The 16,135-nt window shown below is 37.4% G+C and overlaps 1 long non-coding RNA gene across 9 annotated transcripts; it reads left to right on the top strand.

Moving 5' to 3' along the window:
* Window positions 1–1,107: 1,107 nt before the first annotated feature.
* Window positions 1,108–15,811, top strand: LOC127107469 (uncharacterized). 9 transcript variants are annotated; one of them, XR_007795733.1, is made up of 9 exons: window positions 12,977–13,257; window positions 13,372–13,473; window positions 13,576–13,745; window positions 13,985–14,072; window positions 14,193–14,280; window positions 14,466–14,711; window positions 14,845–15,005; window positions 15,088–15,212; window positions 15,385–15,811. It is a non-coding gene; the product is annotated as an uncharacterized LOC127107469 (long non-coding RNA). The 9 variants fall into 9 exon arrangements; XR_007795730.1 differs by having other exon boundaries at window positions 15,085–15,212; XR_007795731.1 differs by lacking the exon at window positions 12,977–13,257 and adding an exon at window positions 1,108–1,389 and having other exon boundaries at window positions 14,845–15,212.
* The last annotated feature ends 324 nt before the right edge of the window (window positions 15,812–16,135 follow it).

Here is a 16,135-nt window from a genome sequence, read left to right as displayed (position 1 = left end):
ATATGAATTAATATTTTTTGAGTTTTTATTATGAAAATGGCTTGACGTTGAATCAAGCGTTTGATGAAAATTCGAAAGAAATGGAATAGAATAGGAGGGAGAAATGGATTGATTTGTTTATTGAGAAAAATACTCGACGTTGGATCGAGTCATATTTTTTGTATTTTTGAAATTGTTGATTTTATTCTTGTGTTAGTAGCTAATTAAACAACCAAACAATAAAAGAAATAAAAACTACAAAATTATTACACATTGGGGAAGTGGGGTACATTTGTCAAATGGGGATTAAAACAATCATGAAATAAATAAAATCGGGCCAAACAAATAATGCATGAGTGTAAGTGCAAGAGAACCGGCTCATTGTAAGAAAGCCCAAGAGTAAGCTATGTGAGGTCGGTGGCGATGCTTAAAAAGCAATCGACTTACAAGGGTGTGAAAAAGGGCTCGATATTAAATCGAGAAAAGTATGATTTTTATAGTTTTAAAAATGGTTTTGCATGTATGATGAAATTAATAAAGAAGCATGGACATAAAAAAGTATTAAAAGAAACAAAGTGCTAAAAGATAGTGGAATACTAAAAAATAAAATGCTAAAAAAGAAATGAAATACTAAAAAAGAAATACTAAAAATGCTATCTACGAGTATCGAACTCACTCCACCTAAGACTTAAATACCACTCCTCTCCACCAGGCCACTTAACAACTAATTGATATTTTAATGCTAACTTAAATATATAAACTAAAATAAATTAAAAAAATAAATAAAACTAAAAAAACTAATAAATAGGAAACTATTTGACTACCCTAATTAAACCTAATTAAACAAAATAAAATAAAACCTAATTAATTAGTATTTTACTCTAAACCTAAATCTAATTTAAATTTTTAAATATATCCTACAAAATCTAAACTAATATTATTTTAAAAAAAAGATCTAAACTAACATTATTTAAAAAAGATCTAAACTAAAATTATTTAAAAAAAACTAAACTAAAAATTATTTTAAAAAAATCTAAACTAATATTATTTAAAAAAATCTAAACTAATATTATTTAAAAATTTCTAATCTAAATAACTATCCTATCTAAAATAAATTAGGGAAAGAAAATTAAAAAAGAAAAGAAAAACAGACTTCCTCTTCTAGCTCGTGAATCCTTTCCTCCCAATCTCACTCCCTCTGCATCGCTCTCCACTCTCCGCCTCGAACTCGCTCTCAATTTCCTCTTCTCACCAAAAACCCCTCAATCCTCTTGCTCTCAAATGAATGCTCCAGAAAGACTTAAAAAAAACACTCACCTCCGGTAGCGGTAATGACGGTGATGATGGAGTTTGGAAGGGTGTCGTGGCTGACGGTGAAGGATCCGCGGAGGAAGATTTCGGGCCTTTTCGGTTTGTCCGTTAACTCCTTTTTTCAATTTTTCGTTGTGACTAGGGTTTTTTTGAATCGCCTCCGCCGTCCCCTTTTCTCCCTCTCACTCGCTTCCTTTTATCCTTGCGCATTAGGGTTTCAGTTGGTGTGTAAAGGCTCAAAGGAGAAAGCTCAGAAGCGCTTTTTCGGATGCTCAGAAGTGCTTTTAGCCCGTTTGATGATACAAATTGGGAAAGGTAATCTGCGCTCTTGCTTTTTCTTCCTCTGTTTCGTCTTGACTCCATTTTGGGTATTTCGGATTTTACTGCTTTGACTGATTATTTCAACTTTTACCGCAGTGAAAATTTTGAACATCTGTTTGATGAAGCAGGTTGAGGTTCAAGGTGTACTGGTTGCAGATAGCTTGACTTGGTCGAAAATACAGGCGGTTGATGCTTCAGCGATGAACACCGGTGGCTACGGTTTAGATTCGTGCTCCTGAGGCCAAGTCACCAGCCAACCACTTCCGGTAACCATCTTTGTCCTTTTCCAAATGAGTCGCTTCTAGCTTTGGATTTCTCTTTTTTATTGCAAACTGCAGCAAAGTAATTCTGGTTTTCTTAGTGAAAGTGTAACATATGAATCTTTCCTATCAGTGGCATCGCTAGTTGCCTGGAGAGTTTCTTTTGCCTTCACCCACTCGTCATTTTTCAATTCCAGCTCAAACAGCATAGATAATGCATTTGGACTCTTGTCATTCACTTTCAGGGCATCATTAACCGGCAAGGTGTCCATGGCTCCACGGTAATAAGCTGTAGTAATAGTTCTGAATCTCTCTAGGCCGGCTGTATCCCAGGTTTGCAACTTAATGCGTTTGCCATCAAATTCAATGGTTATTATCTCGAAATCAACTTTATGTTTTTGTTTTTCTTATTCTTTCTCATTTATTTCTTGTGTAATATGATTGGGAATGCAGTGTACGAGTATATATTTCTTTGTGTCTGGCCTCTGGGAGCAAAAGTTCAGAACCTCGTTGCAAAGCTTTTGTGCAGATTCATCATCAGGTACAGAATCTCTTCCCTTGCATCTTATCTTGACATGGCCAATCCCTTCCTTTGTCTAATCTGATAATGGATAGTAACCGAGTAGTATTTATCAGATCAAACGCTAAACCAAATTCTCTACCTAAAGCTCTCTGTTGAAGAATTGCTTGCTTGTTACTGATACCGTTGTGGTTAACATTGTGCAGGCAGTTTGTTATTTGTTGCAGAAAACAAGTCATAACAGTTTGGAACCGTTGGTTTTGTGGAAAGGTATTGGTCAAAGAGTTTGGATTGTGATTGTCGGGTTAAAATGCTACTGCAGTAGGTGCAACAGTGGCAGGCGGTGTTGCTGCAAGTAAAACATTGCTAATGATGCTCCTTAAATTGCAAATAAACTTGGTGAAGACCTTTGTAAAGTAATATCGCGAGAAGAAGTCTTCAAGTTAACAACGGTATGCAACGATAATTACAGTGTACACCGCAATTTTGCCCTTTTTATGAGCTTTGAATTTCAATGAAATTTGATATGTTCTCTTTTGTGAGGGATTTCTCCATGTGTCACAACCAGTGCATTCATCTTGGCAGGTACATAAACTGTGGGGCCTCTAAGATCTTCACCAACCTAGAGCCTAGAATCTGGGGCCGAGAGGCTATCCTTACCAACCTCTTGTCTTTGCGATTTGGCCTACTGTCTGAAACACTTCGAATGAGAGGTGACTAATCAAAAATTCTGCAGGATTCTTATGGTAAGTTTGATATATTTCCATCAACTTCTCAAGGCTCTCCTTCTAGCAGATATCTCCTTATTCCAAAGTTTTCTTTCAGTAGCTTCAACCATTAGTTTCAAGGAAACATGCTTCAGGTTTGAACTGCAAATACCACAGGTTACAGTTCCTTTGTCAACATAGCTGTGATGACTATATGCTACAGCATCTTAAGCTCTGGCATCTCAGGTAAATTTCTAACCGCATTCTAATTCGGCATCAGTGTTGGTTGAAAACTAGTTAGTAACTATGACATCTGCACCATAAAGCTTCAAATTTATCACATGCCTTAAATCTATTTGAGCATATTTGGTACCGGAGAGCACATTCAGATCTAACCGTCGAACTATCTGTCATGCAGGAACTGAAGACCGAGTGGTTGCAAGGAAACAAAAACAGGTGGCTTGAACCAGCCTGGGCAGAGAGGATTTGTATAACATGGATACAAAGGAGTCTTCCGCCAATGTGAACAGCAAAATCCTTCATACTCACGAGTTCAAGTAACTAGTGGAAACTACCTTCAGCAGCAACAACAATACTTTCATATGCAACTGATGTGTAAATCCGTGGCTATGAGCATGAACTGCTCCTCCCTTATTATTTGTTAACTTTGTCACTTTGTAAACAAAATTGATTGGTCATTCTTGATTCTAGTAAACTATAACAAGTTGATCAATTTTCCTTCTTTTTTGTGAAGGTTCTATTAGGAACTGGAAAGCGATGTTGAAAACCTTCTGTTATGATATTGATTTGTTATCATGTGTTGTAGAACTCTTTTTTTGGAGTGAATTATTGGGATGCTGGAATTTAGATTCTTGATGGAATTTTGATTATTCATTAAGATTGTATTTGTAGGATTTATGTAATAGGATGAACTTGCATGAAAATGTTGAGAAATGCAATTTGGAACATGATTTTTTTATTATTTATGAAAATGTTGTAATGCTATTTTGATTTTGAAATGTACTATGGATATAAAAATGGATTTTTTTTTTAGAAATAATCCAAGACTAATTTAAATATCAATTTAAATAATAATAAAAAATCAGTAGAAAACCCAATCAAAATCAAATTAATCCAATAATTTGTTAAAATTACTTTTGACATCAATTCTAACATCTATTTGAAAATTAAAATCAATTAGAGATTTGAATCATTAGTAAAGATAACAATTAAAATTAAATTGAAATTTGGCTTTAAACTTGATTTGAAATTAAAATCAAATATTGAAAAATTACAAAAGTCAAGTGATTAAAATCCATTTTATACCGATGAATGTATGCAAAAATGCAAAAATAAAAGAAAAAAATGGAAAATTTCCAGGGTCAAAATCGGGGTATGACAGTTGCCCCTATTTAAGCGTCTTCAACTAGAGAATATGAAGCAGGACACTCTTCATATGATCATAGTGGGAGATGATTAAATACTAAGAAGACCCGGATTTTGATCCTGAATCCCCATGACATGATGTGATATGATATGATATGATATGATATGATATGATATGATATGATATGCATGATTCTTTTTTTTTGTAATTTTATCTGCTAGGGATATGATGGACCCTTGACAGGAGATGCTACTAGACAGACCCAACTGTGGGGAAAGCTGATGATCCACAGGGGGACAGACAAACGGTAAGAAACAACTTGCTGGGAAAACAGTCCTGCTGGCGAATCAGACACACACTGGGGAGTATTCAAAGTGAGATTTGATAAACGGCACTTAGAATACAACCGAATAAAGAAAAAGATGCTATGACAGGTTCATATAAGACCTGACAACGCTGGGGAATAATCAAGGAGAAAACTCTTCAGAACAGGTTCATGTATGACCTGACACCGGAATAAGGGTTCAATGACAGGTTCGTACATGACCTGAATGGTATTGAACAAAGAATCTTCAGAGCAGGTTCAAGCATGACCGGACCCCGGAATAAAAAGGTTCAATGACAGGTTCATATAAGACCCGAATAGGATTGAACAAAGAATCTTCAGAGTAGGTTCAAGCATGACCGGACCCCGGAATAAAAAGGTTCAATGACAGGTTCGTATAAGACCTGAATAGGATTGAACAAAGAATCTTCAGAGTAGGTTCAAGCATGACCGGACCCCGGAATAAAAAGGTTCAATGACAGGTTCGTATAAGACCTGAATAGGATTGAACAAAGAATCTTCAGAGTAGGTTCAAGCATGACCGGACCCCGGAATAAAAAGGTTCAATGACAGGTTCGTATAAGACCTGAATAGGATTGAACAAAGAAAGGAAAAACTCTTCAGAGCAGGTTCAAGGATGGCCTGACCCCGGAATAAAAAGGTTCAATGACAGGTTCGTATAAGACCTGAATAGGATTGAACAAAGAATCTTCAGAGTAGGTTCAAGCATGAACGGACCCCGGAATAAAATGGTTCAATGACAGGTTCGTATAAGACCTGAATAGGATTGAACAAAGAAAGGAAAAACTCTTCAGAGCAGGTTCAAGGATGGCCTGACCCCGGAATAAAAAGGTTCAATGACAGGTTCGTATAAGACCTGAATAGGATTGAACAAAGAATCTTCAGAGTAGGTTCAAGCATGACCGGACCCCGGAATAAAAAGGTTCAATGACAGGTTCGTATAAGACCTGAATAGGATTGAACAAAGAATCTTCAGAGTAGGTTCAAGCATGACCGGACCCCGGAATAAAAAGGTTCAATGACAGGTTCGTATAAGACCTGAATAGGATTGAACAAAGAAAGGAAAAACTCTTCAGAGCAGGTTCAAGGATGGCCTGACCCCGGAATAAAAAGGTTCAATGACAGGTTCGTATAAGACCTGAATAGGATTGAACAAAGAATCTTCAGAGTAGGTTCAAGCATGAACGGACCCCGGAATAAAATGGTTCAATGACAGGTTCGTATAAGACCTGAATAGGATTGAACAAAGAAAGGAAAAACTCTTCAGAGCAGGTTCAAGGATGGCCTGACCCCGGAATAAAAAGGTTCAATGACAGGTTCGTATAAGACCTGAATAGGATTGAACAAAGAATCTTCAGAGTAGGTTCAAGCATGACCGGACCCCGGAATAAAAAGGTTCAATGACAGGTTCGTATAAGACCTGAATAGGATTGAACAAAGAAAGGAAAAACTCTTCAGTACAGATTCATGACCTGATACCGGAATAGCAACAAATGGACTCTGACCGTAAGAAATGGACTACAACCACCCTTTAACGGATTTTGCCAACAACAATTGGACTTGAAAATGACCGGGAAAACCGGATGTTGGTTTAGGGATACCAAAGACAAGCTGGAATTAGAGGTCAAAGGATCTAGGATCGACAACAAGACCTGGGTCAATGCAAAATGAGCACGAAGTACATTTCGGCTATGCATGATTTGAATTTCCTTTTATGCATGATATATGAATGATCATGATTATAAGAATGCTGACACTGGGCAGATTAGGAGTTTGTAAAGGCTTTTTATGGAAGCTCATGATTCCTCAACACCGAGAACTCAAACAAATATTTTATGATAGATGTTGTCAAATGAGGATTCTATCCAGCTTGATAGCCACAACTTAGCCAATGGATCCTTTTGAAGGGTTAACGAATCGTGCTGCATAATTCGGGCACTCGTCTTAAAACTCAATAGTTGTTGACGTGTGACAGAATTTGTTTGAGCAGTTTGAAAGCACGAAGAAAGAGGTTCTGCCCCAGTTTGTGGCTCACCTTGCCCCAGTTTTGTTGGGTCTTTGGAAATGTTCACCTTGAAAAGGGGTTTGGAAACAACTTTCCATGAGACTACCTCGAGATGGCTTACCCCAAGTGTTTGAAACTTGCAATGGTCCGAACTTGACTAACCAAATGTTGGAATGGTAGACTCTTGATTGATTGTCCTTTGGATAGCTGGACTCATTGAGCTCCGAGGTGGTTTGCCCCGGACTAAGTCTTGAAGCAAATTATTCTTGGCTAACTGAACCATGGAGTGATTGGACTTACTGAACTCTGAGGTGGCTTGCCCCAGTCTGATTCTTGAAGCAGATTACTCTTGCCTTAAGGACCCTTAGAGTGATTAGCTCGAATTAACTGATGCTCAAAGTGATTTGCCCTTGACTAGACTTCTTTCACTCCATCAAGTTCTTCAACTGTATATTGTTGGAATTTCTTTGACGCTAAGTGTTGACTTGCAAATAAGATTGTTCATTCAAAAATGGTAATTTTAATTCCATGCTTATGCAAAAATTTGAAATCAAAGTTTATTGATATGAATGGGTGAAATACAGTGAAAGAATCGTTGATAAGAACACAATGGTGATCAAGTCATTCACAGTATGCAAGTTGGTGCTATCAAATGATTAACAAAAATCGTTTGGAGTCAAGTTAACACAACCTTGTTATAGTATGCTTTCGAAATAAACCCTGCCTCAATTAGGTCTTTTAAGGGTTGTAACGTGGTCTGGTTCACGGTTTTTTTTGAAACAAAAGGATATAAGGCTCAAAATTTATTTTTACCCCCCTTCTTCTTGATGATCTCCAGTTCCTACGTTCAGTTAATTCGATACACGCATTCGACTTCCAAGAGGGTTGGAAGATGTGATGGGGGTTCAAGACGAATTCTCTTGAAATGACAGTCACCTTATTTTGTTTTTGTCGAGGATTTAATGACCTCTTTTGATTGATTTTCTTTATCCCTAATTTTGCCTGGACCGCTTCTTTGAAGCTTTTGGTCCATCGGGATGCCCTAACTTTTGCCTAAGTCATCTTGTGGTATTGACCTAGTGGGCTTTTTTCTATCCTCTTTTTTTTTATGCGTGTGACTGCCACATTATTGATGGATGAGGATCAACCAACACTAATTTCATCTTTTCTCAACTTCTTCGACACTTCAACATGTGCACGAAGGATGACACGTGGTTGAACCTAATTGGAGGGTGTTCATATGGACAATTTTTTGAAAGATCGGATGCATGATCAAACTATCTGAACACAACTACCCTGCCCCAGGTTAAGATTAAGGGTTTTAGATCCGAAATAAACACCAACTTCTAGGCTCAAAGTGGTTGACTAGGGATTAACTCCTTATCTCTTCAGTGTTTGGGGATTTAAAACAATGCCTTACATCATCGACAAAGTTTTCTTCAAAAGCATACCACAACAATTTCAGGTGTTCCGTTTTCATCATCCTCCCTCCAATCTTTGTTAACACAACAGTTTGATAAACAAAAGTGAATGAGAGGAGAATTTTTGTTTTTTAACATAAATGAAAAACGAGTGAATACGAATGGATCAATTCAAAAGATGCATAAACATTTCATTAATCTTACCAATTCAAATAAAACAACAATGTTTAAAAGCAAATAACAACCAACATGCAAAGAAACTACAAAAGAAGTGTTGAAACAACCAAATGATTGCCAGCTTTAGGGAATTGATTTCTTCAAACTTGAAGATTTGGATCAACCAGCTTTTTGACATTGACACGATGATCTTCAAATTCTTTTCCTTCATTCTCATCGTTGAACGCAACCCTCTTGGATCCACTACTCACTTCTCCTTTTCTTTCATTGGTTAGGGTCGCGACATTGGAAATCCAAGACGGTATCTCAATGCTCTTACCAGGAAACAATGATAGCTCACTAGCCATATCCCTGACATCTTCCTTGTGGTACAAAACCTTGAGGGGTATCAAGGATCCTTTCCCTTTATCATTACCTGGCCCAGAAATCAAGGTATATGTACTTGAGCCTTCCTCCTTGAGTGTTAGTGACCCTATGTCAATCAATCTTTGCAGCTTGAGTTTAAAACTCATACATTCCTCGATGGAGTGCCCCATTGTTCCAGTATGGTATTCGCACTTGATCTTCGGGTGATCTTCTTCAAAGACTAAGCTCTTCTTGTTAATCAGTTCTCGTACCAAATATTTTAGCGCACAGCAAGAATCTAGGTCATGTCCCAATGCCCCTTTATGGAATTCACACGTTGCATTTGGATTGTACCATGGTAGGTCTGGTGACACAGGCGTGAGAGCTCGAGGGGTCACCAAAGCATTCTGGATCAGTAGCGGGTAGAGCTTGCTATATGGTACCGGAATCGAGTCATTGTGATCCTGGTTCTTCTTGCTCTGATTCTGATTTTTGTTTTGAACCTGACTTCGGTGATTTTGAGGAGCAATAGCCAGAGGATGTTGATGATGACGCCTTGAGGGAGGTTCATATACTGGTAAATGAGGAGTTGCCACATAACATTTCCCTTGACTTGGGGTAACACCAGATGGATGTGGCGTAGTAGCTCTCTTTGTTGCAGCAGTGTATATTGGGTGACCCTCTTTTCTCAACAAGACTTGCAGGGTTTCCAAGACCCATCTCATTTGGCTCTTCAAAAGGTTAAGTTCCTCCTTTAGTGCTTCTTGGCTTTTCCTTAGCTCGTCCATCATCCCCTGAGACATGGTTCTTTGCTCTTCGTGTGTTGAGAATCACTTTGCTTCACGGACAAAAGATGGATGAGTTTTTTTTGGTATTTTGTCTGGAGAATGACATGCATTATGATGCGATGCAAATGCAATGAATGAATGCAATGCAAGCCATGCATATTTGTGTTTTTTTTTTTTTATACACGGGCTCAAAAGTCCGAGGTACTGATAAATTTGATTGCTTTTCCAAAACGGGGTTCTCACCGGGTATGGTCTAGGGCTTTGTTACAAAGGATCCCCAGAGTCATTGATTCACAAGAATGTTTGACGCTTACGGGAAATACTTCCCGGTCGTCAACTCCATCGAGGGAATCTATTCTGGGTGAGGTTCTCGTACCGACCCTTACGAAGTATACACCTCGCGAGTCCGTACTACGCAACCATCGACTGGGTTCTAGACAGGGTACTCAGAGTCCTGGATTCAAAAGACTGTTTGACGCTTACGGAAAATACTTTCCGGTTATCAACTCCATCTAGGGAATCTATTCTGAGCGAGGTTCTCGTATCGATTCTTACGAAGCATACACCTCGGGAATCCATACTACGCAACCATCATTTCTAGTTGGCCAAAGGTTTAATGTTCTAAAAGGTCCTTAGAGTCATGGACCCCTTTGAAACATCGCCGCTTACGAGGTATACACCTCGGGCGACAATATTTGCAAAAGGATCTACTCTAAGTGAGGTTCTCGTACCGACTCTTACGAAGTATACACCTCGGGAGTCCGTACTACTCAACCATCGTCCTATCTTATGTTTTTTACTCTAGACTCGGGTGTAGAGTCCTTCCCACATGGTTTGCAATCAAGATCCAAGTACCAACAATCACGATAGAATCAATATTCAACAGATATATCGATATAATAATAAAGATAATAACAAACAATAAATAAGGAAAAGCCACACAATTAAACAAACAAAGGCACACAAACGTCCTAACTAGGCTTGACTCGCTTAGGGACTAGATTCCCCAGCAGAGTCGCCATCTGTCGCACCTCGAAAAAATGGGGATACGACTTCAAAGCGAAGCGCGATCGCACGCTCGCAATGATGGACTGAACAGAGTCGCCACCGAACTTTATTTATTCCTAAAAAGGAAAGGGGAAATATCGATAAAACCCAAGACAAAAGAAAGGATAAGATATGGTCATCGCAACCAATATCAGGGTTCGGGAGTCGATTACGCAAGGGGAAGGTATTAGCACCCCTCACGTCCGTTGTACTCAACGGGAACCATTAGGTCAGTCGTGTGCGTTAATGTTAGTTTGAAACGATAGGCTTTTCGAATTATTAGGTGGGAAAGAAAGAGTAAAAGAGAGGAAGATGTTTTTGGATTTTTTAACGAAGGACTAAACCTAAGTTTTTTATTAGTGGGCCTGACAAGATTTACAAATCCTGCTCCTACGTATCTCAAAAGAGAAATCAAGGCTTACGTAGTTCTGGGTAGAAAAATGTTTGTTTGTTGGTCGATTTTAGCGAAAGCTATATTGTATTAATCGACGAAAACATTGTTTTACCCAAAACAGATGAGGAGTGAACGCATACCACACATCGAACGGATTTATAAATCTACATTCGGAAAAGCGTCATTTATCTCTACTCAACAATCGTGGTCGAAACATTGTTTTGTATCACTTAAGACAATATATCTTTCGTTTATGAAAAAGGTTTTTGATTAGTCGCACGGCGGCGAGAAAAAAGGGTTTAATTGGTTAGATGTATTTTGAGTGATGGCGAGAACTTGGATGAGCGAGATATACATCTCGAATCCTAGCCTCAGGAGTGCATGGTATACACCATGTTCCATTTCCATCTTTATTAAAAAAGTTAAGATAGGAATTAAGTATTTTTGGAATTTGATTGAGAAAGGGTTTGAAGAAACCTCATTGACAATTTTAGGCGATGGCGAGAGTTAAGATTGGCGAGGCATACGTCTCGAATCTTAACCTCAGGAGTGCATGGTATACACCATGTTCCATTTCCACCTTTATTGAAAGAGTCTTGAATAAGATTTAAGTATCTTAGATTTGTTGTAAAAATGACTTGACCTAGATCAAGTATTGATGGACGTTTAAGAAAGATTTGAATGAGTGTTTGAGAAAATAAAAAGGATAAATTTGGATGAGGGTTTGAAAGAAAACAAAGTGGATAAATTTGGATGACGGCGAGAGTTAAGATTGGCGAGGCATACGTCTCGAATCTTAACCTCAGGAGTGCGCGGTATACACCACGTTCCATTTCCATCTTTATTGAAAAAGTCTTGAATATGAATTAATATTTTTTGAGTTTTTATTATGAAAATGGCTTGACGTTGAATCAAGCGTTTGATGAAAATTCGAAAGAAATGGAATAGAATAGGAGGGAGAAATGGATTGATTTGTTTATTGAGAAAAATACTCGACGTTGGATCGAGTCATATTTTTTGTATTTTTGAAATTGTTGATTTTATTCTTGTGTTAGTAGCTAATTAAACAACCAAACAATAAAAGAAATAAAAACTACAAAATTATTACACATTGGGGAAGTGGGGTACATTTGTCAAATGGGGATTAAAACAATCATGAAATAAATAAAATCGGGCCAAACAAATAATGCATGAGTGTAAGTGCAAGAGAACCGGCTCATTGTAAGAAAGCCCAAGAGTAAGCTATGTGAGGTCGGTGGCGATGCTTAAAAAGCAATCGACTTACAAGGGTGTGAAAAAGGGCTCGATATTAAATCGAGAAAAGTATGATTTTTATAGTTTTAAAAATGGTTTTGCATGTATGATGAAATTAATAAAGAAGCATGGACATAAAAAAGTATTAAAAGAAACAAAGTGCTAAAAGATAGTGGAATACTAAAAAATAAAATGCTAAAAAAGAAATGAAATACTAAAAAAGAAATACTAAAAATGCTATCTACGAGTATCAAACTCACTCCACCTAAGACTTAAATACCACTCCTCTCCACCAGGCCACTTAACAACTAATTGATATTTTAATGCTAACTTAAATATATAAACTAAAATAAATTAAAAAAATAAATAAAACTAAAAAAACTAATAAATAGGAAACTATTTGACTACCCTAATTAAACCTAATTAAACAAAATAAAAGAAAACCTAATTAATTAGTATTTTACTCTAAACCTAAATCTAATTTAAATTTTTAAATATATCCTACAAAATCTAAACTAATATTATTTTAAAAAAAAGATCTAAACTAACATTATTTAAAAAAGATCTAAACTAAAATTATTTAAAAAAAACTAAACTAAAAATTATTTAAAAAAAATCTAAACTAATATTATTTAAAAAAAATCTAAACTAATATTATTTAAAAATTTCTAATCTAAATAACTATCCTATCTAAAATAAATTAGGGAAAGAAAATTAAAAAAGAAAAGAAAAACAGACTTCCTCTTCTAGCTCGTGAATCCTTTCCTCCCAATCTCACTCCCTCTGCATCGCTCTCCACTCTCCGCCTCGAACTCGCTCTCAATTTCCTCTTCTCACCAAAAACCCCTCAATCCTCTTGCTCTCAAATGAATGCTCCAGAAAGACTTAAAAAAAACACTCACCTCCGGTAGCGGTAATGACGGTGATGATGGAGTTTGGAAGGGTGTCGTGGCTGACGGTGAAGGATCCGCGGAGGAAGATTTCGGGCCTTTTCGGTTTGTCCGTTAACTCCTTTTTTCAATTTTTCGTTGTGACTAGGGTTTTTTTGAATCGCCTCCGCCGTCCCCTTTTCTCCCTCTCACTCGCTTCCTTTTATCCTTGCGCATTAGGGTTTCAGTTGGTGTGTAAAGGCTCAAAGGAGAAAGCTCAGAAGCGCTTTTTCGGATGCTCAGAAGTGCTTTTAGCCCGTTTGATGATACAAATTGGGAAAGGTAATCTGCGCTCTTGCTTTTTCTTCCTCTGTTTCGTCTTGACTCCATTTTGGGTATTTCGGATTTTACTGCTTTGACTGATTATTTCAACTTTTACCGCAGTGAAAATTTTGAACATCTGTTTGATGAAGCAGGTTGAGGTTCAAGGTGTACTGGTTGCAGATAGCTTGACTTGGTCGAAAATGCAGGCGGTTGATGCTTCAGCGATGAACACCGGTGGCTACGGTTTAGATTCGTGCTCCTGAGGCCAAGTCACCAGCCAACCACTTCCGGTAACCATCTTTGTCCTTTTCCAAATGAGTCGCTTCTAGCTTTGGATTTCTCTTTTTTATTGCAAACTGCAGCAAAGTAATTCTGGTTTTCTTAGTGAAAGTGTAACATATGAATCTTTCCTATCAGTGGCATCGCTAGTTGCCTGGAGAGTTTCTTTTGCCTTCACCCACTCGTCATTTTTCAATTCCAGCTCAAACAGCATAGATAATGCATTTGGACTCTTGTCATTCACTTTCAGGGCATCATTAACCGGCAAGGTGTCCATGGCTCCACGGTAATAAGCTGTAGTAATAGTTCTGAATCTCTCTAGGCCGGCTGTATCCCAGGTTTGCAACTTAATGCGTTTGCCATCAAATTCAATGGTTATTATCTCGAAATCAACTTTATGTTTTTGTTTTTCTTATTCTTTCTCATTTATTTCTTGTGTAATATGATTGGGAATGCAGTGTACGAGTATATATTTCTTTGTGTCTGGCCTCTGGGAGCAAAAGTTCAGAACCTCGTTGCAAAGCTTTTGTGCAGATTCATCATCAGGTACAGAATCTCTTCCCTTGCATCTTATCTTGACATGGCCAATCCCTTCCTTTGTCTAATCTGATAATGGATAGTAACCGAGTAGTATTTATCAGATCAAACGCTAAACCAAATTCTCTACCTAAAGCTCTCTGTTGAAGAATTGCTTGCTTGTTACTGATACCGTTGTGGTTAACATTGTGCAGGCAGTTTGTTATTTGTTGCAGAAAACAAGTCATAACAGTTTGGAACCGTTGGTTTTGTGGAAAGGTATTGGTCAAAGAGTTTGGATTGTGATTGTCGGGTTAAAATGCTACTGCAGTAGGTGCAACAGTGGCAGGCGGTGTTGCTGCAAGTAAAACATTGCTAATGATGCTCCTTAAATTGCAAATAAACTTGGTGAAGACCTTTGTAAAGTAATATCGCGAGAAGAAGTCTTCAAGTTAACAACGGTATGCAACGATAATTACAGTGTACACCGCAATTTTGCCCTTTTTATGAGCTTTGAATTTCAATGAAATTTGATATGTTCTCTTTTGTGAGGGATTTCTCCATGTGTCACAACCAGTGCATTCATCTTGGCAGGTACATAAACTGTGGGGCCTCTAAGATCTTCACCAACCTAGAGCCTAGAATCTGGGGCCGAGAGGCTATCCTTACCAACCTCTTGTCTTTGCGATTTGGCCTACTGTCTGAAACACTTCGAATGAGAGGTGACTAATCAAAAATTCTGCAGGATTCTTATGGTAAGTTTGATATATTTCCATCAACTTCTCAAGGCTCTCCTTCTAGCAGATATCTCCTTATTCCAAAGTTTTCTTTCAGTAGCTTCAACCATTAGTTTCAAGGAAACATGCTTCAGGTTTGAACTGCAAATACCACAGGTTACAGTTCCTTTGTCAACATAGCTGTGATGACTATATGCTACAGCATCTTAAGCTCTGGCATCTCAGGTAAATTTCTAACCGCATTCTAATTCGGCATCAGTGTTGGTTGAAAACTAGTTAGTAACTATGACATCTGCACCATAAAGCTTCAAATTTATCACATGCCTTAAATCTATTTGAGCATATTTGGTACCGGAGAGCACATTCAGATCTAACCGTCGAACTATCTGTCATGCAGGAACTGAAGACCGAGTGGTTGCAAGGAAACAAAAACAGGTGGCTTGAACCAGCCTGGGCAGAGAGGATTTGTATAACATGGATACAAAGGAGTCTTCCGCCAATGTGAACAGCAAAATCCTTCATACTCACGAGTTCAAGTAACTAGTGGAAACTACCTTCAGCAGCAACAACAATACTTTCATATGCAACTGATGTGTAAATCCGTGGCTATGAGCATGAACTGCTCCTCCCTTATTATTTGTTAACTTTGTCACTTTGTAAACAAAATTGATTGGTCATTCTTGATTCTAGTAAACTATAACAAGTTGATCAATTTTCCTTCTTTTTTGTGAAGGTTCTATTAGGAACTGGAAAGCGATGTTGAAAACCTTCTGTTATGATATTGATTTGTTATCATGTGTTGTAGAACTCTTTTTTTGGAGTGAATTATTGGGATGCTGGAATTTAGATTCTTGATGGAATTTTGATTATTCATTAAGATTGTATTTGTAGGATTTATGTAATAGGATGAACTTGCATGAAAATGTTGAGAAATGCAATTTGGAACATGATTTTTTTTTATTTATGAAAATGTTGTAATGCTATTTTGATTTTGAAATGTACTATGGATATAAAAATGGATTTTTTTTTTAGAAATAATCCAAGACTAATTTAAATATCAATTTAAATAATAATAAAAAATCAGTAGAAAACCCAATCAAAATCAAATTAATCCAATAATTTGTTAAAATTACTTTTGACATCAATTC

The sequence above is a fragment of the Lathyrus oleraceus genome, chromosome 7 (genome assembly GCF_024323335.1).
Source record: "Lathyrus oleraceus cultivar Zhongwan6 chromosome 7, CAAS_Psat_ZW6_1.0, whole genome shotgun sequence".
NCBI classification, from domain to species: Eukaryota; Viridiplantae; Streptophyta; class Magnoliopsida; order Fabales; family Fabaceae; genus Lathyrus; species Lathyrus oleraceus.
The sequence above is the reverse complement of the archived record's forward strand: the minus strand, read 5'-3'. Positions and strand labels throughout refer to the sequence as shown.